Below are 9,893 nucleotides of genomic sequence, written 5' to 3' on the forward strand. Positions count from 1 at the left end.
CGTTCCCCTCCACCCCCACATGGGCTGGGACCCAATCAATCTTATCTGTATACCCATTTGTCTAATCCTGCCATGGGTTTGTTGTACCTCATAAAGCAGGTCTTGTCTGCTACATGTGCTAAATGACAGCAGACTCATCAACACTGCACATGAATCAGAGCAAATAACTACTCTCCCTGGTTTGACTTCCTCCATCCACTGCAAGGCCAACAGTATAGCCATCAGCTTCACCAAATATACAGTGCCTTCAGAAAGTATTCAGACTCCTAGACTTTTTCCACATTGTTATATTGCAGCCTTATTCTAAAATGGATTAAATAAATACAAATACTCAGCAATCTACACACAATTCCCCATAATGAGAAATCAAAAACATGCTTTTATAAATGTTTTTATAAAAAACAGAAATACCTTATTTACATAAGAATTCAGACAATTTGCTATGAGACCTTGAGATGTTTATACAACTTGCTTGGAGTCCACCTGTGGTAAATTCAATTGATTGGACATTATTTGGAAAGGCACACACCTGTCTATATAAGGTCCCACAGTTGACAGTGCATGTCAGAGCGAAAATCAAGGCATGAGGTCGAGGGAATTGTCTGTGGAGTGATTGTGAATAATGATGCGCGAAGGAGATGGCCGCCGTTTTATGATCCCATAACCCATTGTGCTATTGTTGATGTTTTTTCAGGTTATTTGTAACTTATTTTGTACTTAATATTTCTGACACTGTGTCTTATGATCGAAAAGAGCTTCTTGATATCAGGGAAGCGATTACTCACCCCATACTGAAAGAATTCTTCTTCTTCAATGAGTCGGATGGGAAGGATTTACTCCAGACACCCGACTATGCCCTCATCCCCGTCATTCACAGGAGGAAAAGATGGAGATATCGTGGGTGACGGTCCGGGTGCATTGTTAGGATCTGGCGTCTAGAGGGTAATCTACCTTCACCATCGATCCTATTAGCCAAAGTACAATCAATCGCTAATAAAATAGACAAACTACAAGCACGTATATCCTGCCATCGGGACATTAAAAACTGTAATATCTTATGTTTCACAGAGTCGGGATTGAACGACAACATGATTAATATACAGCTGCCGGGTTTTAAGCTTTTTCAGCAGGATAGAACAGCGGCCTGTGGTAAGATAAGGGGTGGTGGCCTGTGTATATGTGTAAACAACCGTTGGTGCACGAAATCTAAGGAAATCTCAAGATTTTGCTCGCCTGAGGTAGGGTATCTCATGTTAAGCTGTAGAACACACTATTTACCAAGAGAGTTTACATCTATATTTTTCGTAGCTGTCTATATACCACCGCAGACCGATGCTGGCACTAAGACCACACTCAATGAGCTGTATACGGCCATAAGCAAACAAGAAAACGCTCATCCAGAGGCGATGCTCCTAGTGGCCGGGAACCTTAAATAACTTTTACCTCATTTCTATCGGCATGTTAAATGTGCAACCAGAGGGAAAAAAACTCTGGACCACCTATACTCCACACACAGAGACGCATACAAAGCTCTCCCTCACCCTCCATTTGGAAAATCTGACCATAATTCTATCCTCCTGATTCCTGCTTACAAGCAAAAACTAAAGCAGGAAGCACCAGTGACTCGGTCAATAAGAAAATGGTCAGATGAAGCAGATGCTAAACTACAGGACTGTTTTGCTAGCACAGACTGGAATATGTTCCGGGATTCTTCCGATGGCATTGAGTAGCACACCACATAAGTCATTGGCTTCATCAATAAGTGCATCGATGACGTCGTCCCTACAGTGACTGTGCGTACATTCCACAACCAAAAGCCATTGATTACAGGCAACATCCTCACTGAGCTTTCAAGGAGCGGGACTCTAACTCTGAAGCTTATAAGAAATCCCGCTATGCCCTCCGACGATCCATCAAACAGGCAAAGCATCAATACAGGACTAAGATCGAATGGAGTACACTGGCTCCGACGCTCGTCGGAGGTGGCAGGGCTTGCAAACTATTATAGACTACAAAGGGAAAAACAGCTACGAGCTGCCCAGCGACACAAACCTACCAGACGAGCTAAATTACTTCTACGCTCGCTTCGAGGCAAGTAACACTGAAACATGCATGAGAGCACCAGCTGTTCCGGACGACTGTGTGATCACGCTCTCCGTAGCCCATGTGAGTAAAACCTTTAAACAGGCCAACATTCACAAGGCCGCAGGGCCAGACGGATTACCAGGACGTGTACTCCAAGCATGCACTGACCAACTAGCAAGTGCCTTCACTGACATTTTCAACCTGTCCCTGACTGTGTCTGTAATACCAACATTCAAGCAGACCCCCATAGTCCCTATGACCAAGAACACTAAGGTAATCTGCCTAAATAACCAACGACCCGTAGCACTCACATCTGTAGCCATGAAGTGCTTTGAAAGGCTGGTCATGGCTCACATCAACATCATTATCCCAGAAACCTTAGACCCATGCCAATTTGAATACCGTCCCAACAGAGCCAAAGATGATTCAATCTCTATTGCACTCAATGCTACACATTCCCACCTGGACAAAAGGAACACCTATGTGAGAATGTTATTCATTCACTACAGCTAAGCTAAGGACCCTGGGACTAAACACCTCCCTCTGCAACTGGATCCTGGACTTCCTGACGAGCCGCTCCCAGGTGGTAAAGGTAGGGAACAACCCATCTGCCACGCTGATCCTCAACAGGGGCCCCTCAGGGGTGCATGCTCAGTCCCCTCCTGTACTCCCTGTTCACTCATGACTGCATGGTCAGGCATGACTCCAACTCCATCATCAAGTTCACCGATGACACAACAGCCTGATCACGGACAACGATGAGACAGCCTGTGGGGAGGAGGTCAAAGACCTGGCCACGTTGTGCCAGGACAACACCCTCTCCCTCAACATATCAAGACAAAGGAGATGATTGTGGACTACAGGAAATGGAGTACCGAGCACGCCCCCATTCCCATCTACGGGGCAGGTTGTGGAACAGGTTGAGAGCTTCAAGTTCCTTGGTGTCCACATCACCAACAAACTATTATGATCCAAACACACTAAGACAGTCGTGAAGGGGGAACGACAAAGCCTATTCCTCCTCAGGAGACTCAAAAGATTTGGCATGGGTCCTCAGATCCTCAAAAGGTTCTACATCTGCACCATCGAGAGCATCCTGTCTGGTTGCATCACTGCAAGGTATGGCAACTGCTCGGCCTCCGCACTCAAGGCACTACAGAGGGTAGTGCGTACGGCCCAGTACATCACTGGGGCCAAGTCGAGGTCCAAAATGGAACGACATTTATTGGATATTTCAAACTTTTTTAACAAATCAAAAACTGAAAAATTGGGCGTGCAAAATTATTCAGCCCCCTTAAGTTAATACTTTGTAGCGACACCTTTTGCTGCGATTACAGCTGTAAGTCGCTTGGGGTATGTCTCTATCAGTTTTGCACATCGAGAGACTGAAATTTTTTCCCATTCCTCCTTGCAAAACAGCTCGAGCTCAGTGAGGTTGGATGGAGAGCATTTGTGAACAGTAGTTTTCAGTTCTTTCCACAGATTCTCGATTGGATTCAGGTCTGGACTTTGACTTGGCCATTCTAACACCTGGATATGTTTATTTTTGAACCATTCCATTGTAGATGTTGCTTTATGTTTTGGATCATTGTCTTGTTGGAAGACAAATCTCCATCCCAGTCTCAGGTCTTTTGCAGACTCCATCAGGTTTTCTTCCAGAATGGTCCTGTATTTAGCTCCATCCATCTTCCCATCAATTTTAACCACCTTCCCTGTCCCTGCTGAAGAAAAGCAGGCCCAAACCATGATGCTGCCACCACCATGTTTGACAGTGGGGATGGTGTGTTCAGCTGTGTTGCTTTCACGCCAAACATAACGTTTTGCATTGTTGCCAAAAAGTTCAATTTTGGTTTCATCTGACCAGAGCACCTTCTTCCACATGTTTGGTGTGTCTCCCAGGTGGCTTGTGGCAAACTTTAAATCACACTTTTTATGGATATCTTTAAGAAATGGCTTTCTTCTTGTCACTCTTCCATAAAGGCCAGATTTGTGCAATATACGACTGATTGTTGTCCTATGGACAGAGTCTCCCACCTCAGCTGTAGATCTCTGCAGTTCATCCAGAGTGATCATGGGCCTCTTGGCTGCATCTCTGATCAGTCTTCTCCTTGTATGAGCTGAAAGTTTAGAGGGACGGCCAGGTCTTGGTAGATTTGCAGTGGTCTGATACTCCTTCCATTTCAATATTATCGCTTGCACAGTGCTCCTTGGGATGTTTAAAGCTTGGGAAATCTTTTTGTATCCAAATCCGGCTTTAAACTTCTTTACAACAGTATCTCGGACCTGCCTGGTGTGTTCCTTGTTCTTCATGATGCTCTCTGCGCTTTTAACGGACCTCTGAGACTATCACAGTGCAGGTGCATTTATACGGAGACTTGATTACACACAGGTGGATTGTATTTATCATCATTAGTCATTTAGGTCAACATTGGATCATTCAGAGATCCTCACTGAACTTCTGGAGAGAGTTTGCTGCACTGAAAGTAAAGGGGCTGAATAATTTTGCACGCCCAATTTTTCAGTTTTTGATTTGTTAAAAAAGTTTGAAATATCCAATAAATGTCGTTCCACTTCATGATTGTGTCCCACTTGTTGTTGATTCTTCACAAAAAAATACAGTTTTATATCTCTATGTTTGAAGCCTGAAATGTGGCAAAAGGTCGCAAAGTTCAAGGGGGCCGAATACTTTCGCAAGGCACTGTATTACCACAATTACCTTAACTAACCGGTGCCCCTGCACATTGACTCTGTACCAGTACCTCTTGTACATAGCCTTGCTTGTTATTTTACTACTGCTGTTTAATGATTTGTTACTTTTATTTTCTACTTTCTACTTATCTATTTTTTACTTAACACTTTAAAAAAATCGTAACTTCTTAAGCATTGTTGGTCAAGGGCTTAAAGTAAGCATTGCAATGTAAGGTAGTTCGGCGTGTGTGACAAATACAATTTGATTTGATAGAGCTCCAAGACAGGATTGTGTCGAGGCACAGATGTGGGGAAGTGTACAAAACATTTCTGCAGCATTGAAGGTCCCCAAGAACACAGTGGCCTCCATCATTCTTAAATGGAAGAAGTTTGGAACCACCAAGACTCTTCCTAGAGCTGGCCGCCCGGCCGAACTGAGAAATCGAGGGAGAGGGGCCTTGGTCAGGGATGTAACCAAGAACCTGATGGTCACTCTGACAGAGCTCTAGAGTTCCTCTTTGGAGATGGGAGAACCTTCAAGAAGGACATCCATCTCTGCAGCACTCCCCAGTAAGAGGCACATGGAGTTTGCCAAAAGGCACCTAAAGATTCTCAGATCATGAGAAACAAGATTCTCTGGGCTGATGAATCCAATGTTGAACTCTTTGGCCTCAATTCCAAGCATCACATCTGGAGGAAACTTGGCACCATCCCTACGGTGAAACATGGTAGTGGCAGCATCATGCTGTGGGGATGTTTTTCAGTGGCAGGGACTGGGAGACTAGTCAGGATAGAGGAAGAGATAACGGAGCAAAGTCCAGAGAGATCCTTGATAAAAACCTGCTCCAGAGCGTTCAGGACCTCAGACTGGGGTGACGGTTCACCTTCCAACAGGACAATGACCCTAAACACACAGTCAAGGCAACGCAGGAGATGCTTCGGGATGAGTCTCTGAACGTCCTTGAGTGGCCCAGCCAGACCCCGGACTTAAACACGATCGAACATCTCTGGAGAGACCTGAAATAGCTGTGCGGCAACGCTCTCCATGCAACCTGACAGAGCTTGAGAGGATCTACAGAGAAGAATTTGAGAAACTACCCAAACACAGGTGTGCCAAGTTTGTAGCGTCATACCCAAGAAGATTCGAGGGCTGCCAAAGGTGCTTCAACAAAGTACTGATGTGGACACCAAGGGTCTGAATACTTATGGAAATGTGATAATTCAGTTTAGTATTTTTTATAAATTAGCAAACATTTCTAAAAACCTGTTTTTGCCCTGTCATTATGGGGTATTGTGTGTAGATTGATGAGGGTAAAAAACAGTTGAATAAATGTTTGAATAAGCCTGTACCCTAACAAAATGTGGAATAAGTCAAGGGGTCTGACTACTTTCCGAAGGCACTGTATACAGCCAAATGATCTGTAATACGTGTCCTGACTCCCCACATTCCTGCACTACAAATGCTGACCCTGTGCATCCTGTCCTTGGATCTTTTGAACCATCTGTGTAAATGGCCACAAAATCCTGATACACAGTATCCATACATCTCTTAAACAAATCAGATGTATCAACACCCTTCCTATCTGTCTGTAGTCTCTCCAACACTTCTAGATCAACTACTGGAGGCGGTAGAAGCCATGGTGGATTTATAGGAACAGCTACCGTTGGACTAAACTCCCTTCCGTACAGTCCCATCTTCTTCACCTAAGTATTACCCACCCATAGCTTGTGTTCTATCCTCACTGATGTTCCCGGCATGCTTGTAAAATCCCTTTTGCAGGATGAGACACCCCATGTCCCTGTAGGTTGACCCAATATTTCATGCCAGCTACTGTCTCTTAACATGCAATGGCATATCCCCCATCTGCACCTGTAGTTCAGCCACTGGGGAGGTTTGAAATGACCCACTACATATTCTGAGTCCTTGTCCCTGTATGACATCTAGCCTTTCCAATGAGATGCGGGCTGCCGAACCATACACTATACTGCCATAGTCTATTACAGATTGGATCAATGCAACATACATGGTCCTCAATGAAGAAGGCCCAGCTCCCCACTCCTTCCCCGTCAGACAGAGCAACACATTTAGCACCTTCATACACTTTCCCACCACGCTCTCAATGTGTTCTGCCCAGGTCAGTCTGGTGTCAAAGTATACCCCAAGGATCCTGAAGGACCCCACCCTCTCCAAGTTTCTCCCATATAACCTCAAGCATACCTCATCTCCCACCTTCCTCCTGGGAAAGGACACTGTCTGAGTTTTCTCGACAGAGAATCTAAATTCCCACATTAATGCCCACATGGTCCCATCTCTTAACACTTCAGCATTGACAACTTCCCCAATCAACTCTTTTATCACAGCCAGCAACCTTATAGGACTCATCGCCCCAACTCCCCCTTCCTCCCTGAACTTCCGAATCACTTTATGCACCTCCTCACCTTGGTGCTCCCCTCGCAACTTATCTCGCACTTCCTCTGCACTCTCTACCCCCGAACTGCCGCTAGCGTTTGGAGACTATGTTTCTCTCCTCAAACTTCATTTTCTGTCTTCTCTCTGCCTCCATAAACCCCTTTCTCTCCTGCTTTATTTTTCTCTTTCCTACTCCACCTTTTATTTGTACCGCTATGCTCCATACTTGATTCACTTTCTTCTCCATCACTATCTCCTACCATCTCATACCACAGCCTTGCCGAACCACCTCCACACCGAGTAAAGTTTGCTTGTTTGTTTATCAATGATTGACCCAAGTCAACGACCATCGCCAGCAATTCACCTGTGTCCCAGAAAGCGTCACAGGGCTATAAAGCTGAAGCATCCTTTTAGAACATCTTCTCACCACCAAATATGGTAGTCAGAAGAAGTCCAGTCGCAGGTAGTGGGAGAGGATTGAACTAGGTGAAACTGGGCTGACATTCTGCTCATATTCTCATCGATGAAACATCTGATCTCAATACCTTTTTCTGTTCCCAAAACTAAAATCTGTTACAAACACAGTGTAGTAAGTTAACAGACTTAACGCGTTGCAAAAGTTTTTAAAAATTGCATTGTTTAGAAGGAGTGCAAGGTTGAATTGTCTTTATGCACACGCGCACTTCACAGAAGAGGCGTTCCCTAACGGAAATATGCAAATACATGCTACAACGGCCAATAAGATCTCGCTAGCTTGGCTTTAGTCACCTCCTTGCTTGTTCTGCCCACTATATTTCATTTGCTCTCATTGTAAATTACACTGATCTAGGGTTAGTGATAAATATCTTCGGTGGATGTTTCAGAGCTGCTAGCATCAGCTGACTGTCATGGAGGCGAAGACCTCATTCGGGCTCATTTCTTATTTTGGAAAGTATGAAAAAGATTGGATACATTTAGTTCTCGGAAACCACATCAATATGGTAGGGAATTATTCTGCATGTGATGTGTGCATATCATATGGATGTGGTTCCAGACAAGCTAAACACTTGTCCTGAGGTTGTGCGATCTTCTGCACAGCTAGACTAAAACAAAGATCACCCGAAACGTGCCCATAAATCTCAACTGCTACGTCAGCTGTTTTGTTTTCTTTAACTACCATGCTCTTAACTTTTATTTGTTGCCACCTACCTATGCATTTAGCTAGCTACATGTCCCAAAGTACTGCTCCAAGAGATGGGCTAAAAGTAAAATACTATACTTAATTGAGTGCAATGGGGTAAATGGTTCCACAGAAATGTAATTATAACAAACTCATTGGATAACTCTCAATTGTGGTCTGGCTTCAATCCTTCCAAAATGACTGGTGCAGGTGGTAGGGGAAACTGTTTAGCCCAGGTTTGCCAAAGTATATGTCGTCTCCCTTACGCAAAAAAAAAATGCAAATAATGCTGTGGTCATTTGGTTAATTGTTCAGCAGTCTTATGACTTGGGGGTAGAAGCTGTTAAGGAGCCTTTTGGTCCTAGACTTCGCACTCCTGTACTGCTTGCTGTGCGGTAGCAGAGAAAACAGTCTATGACTTGGGTGACTGGAGTCTTTGACAGGTGCGTCAATAGACTCTAAAGAATCTTTAAACCTCTTCTGTGCATGTGCAAATAGCTGACCTGATATCAACTAAAGCCCTCTTGGGCAAATATGGGATACTCCTTCAAGGTTAATTATTGCAAAAATGTATTTGATAATGCCTGATGGAATAAAATTAAAATTAGTTTTATTCTTAAGTAAAGCTAATAATAGATCAATAATATTAATAAATCACTCCTAGTGCTCATGGCTGTCTGGCTAGAACATCACTAATCATCCTGGACACTGTCCCAGTTTAGATTATACACATCTCACTTATGAGATTGGCTCTATTTTGAGAAGTCTGTCTTTAGTAGTGTGCAGGAGAGAAAACCCATGAGATGGCACTGGCACAAATACAATAGGTTGGCTAGCACATGTCCATCTCATGGTTTAAGGGCACTCCTTTCATGCTCAGCCTCCACTGGCAGCAATGTTCATTATGTGGGTGGATATGGAAATAGGTTTGGCATCTATATTCAATACATAGCCTGCAGATATGTGTTTTGGTGGTGACACACTAGTGTGTTCCAAGGTCACACAGGCTCATATGCCATATTGTCTGACACGTGTGGAAAAAGAGAGCGAGAGTGAGTGAAAGAGAGAGGAAGATAGAGAGTAACTGAGAAAGAGAAGGACATGGTAGAAAATAGGATTACAAAAAAGGTCTGCGCAAGACAATGACAGAGAGGATAGTGGATGGTCTTTCTGGCAATTATGTGACAAAATAAGAAACAAAAAATTTAATTGTGACTAATCTGGACCAGTGGCTTTGGTAGGCCGTCTTCCACGTAAAGGGAGATCGTCACACAATTGAGGGTCAGGTTAGCACTTACATTATGCCAAAATCCTTGATGAATGCTTAGGAGGTATTCCAGGATATTGCAAGGGGTTGCCAGCATGCTAGCCCCGATGGGTTGAAAGGGGGACCAGCATTTGACCATGACAGTAAGGCAAACTCATTAAGCCCTTATCAAGACAGGTCTAAAATAGCTCAGCCTCATAGAGCTGACCTCACGAGTGGAGGTTAATCTGCAGGCTGGGCACTGTTTCCCACTGCCAGTGAAATTTGTTACAGGCAATGCCATC

This window comes from Oncorhynchus mykiss, chromosome Y (assembly GCF_013265735.2).
Source record: "Oncorhynchus mykiss isolate Arlee chromosome Y, USDA_OmykA_1.1, whole genome shotgun sequence".
Taxonomy (NCBI): Eukaryota; Metazoa; Chordata; class Actinopteri; order Salmoniformes; family Salmonidae; genus Oncorhynchus; species Oncorhynchus mykiss.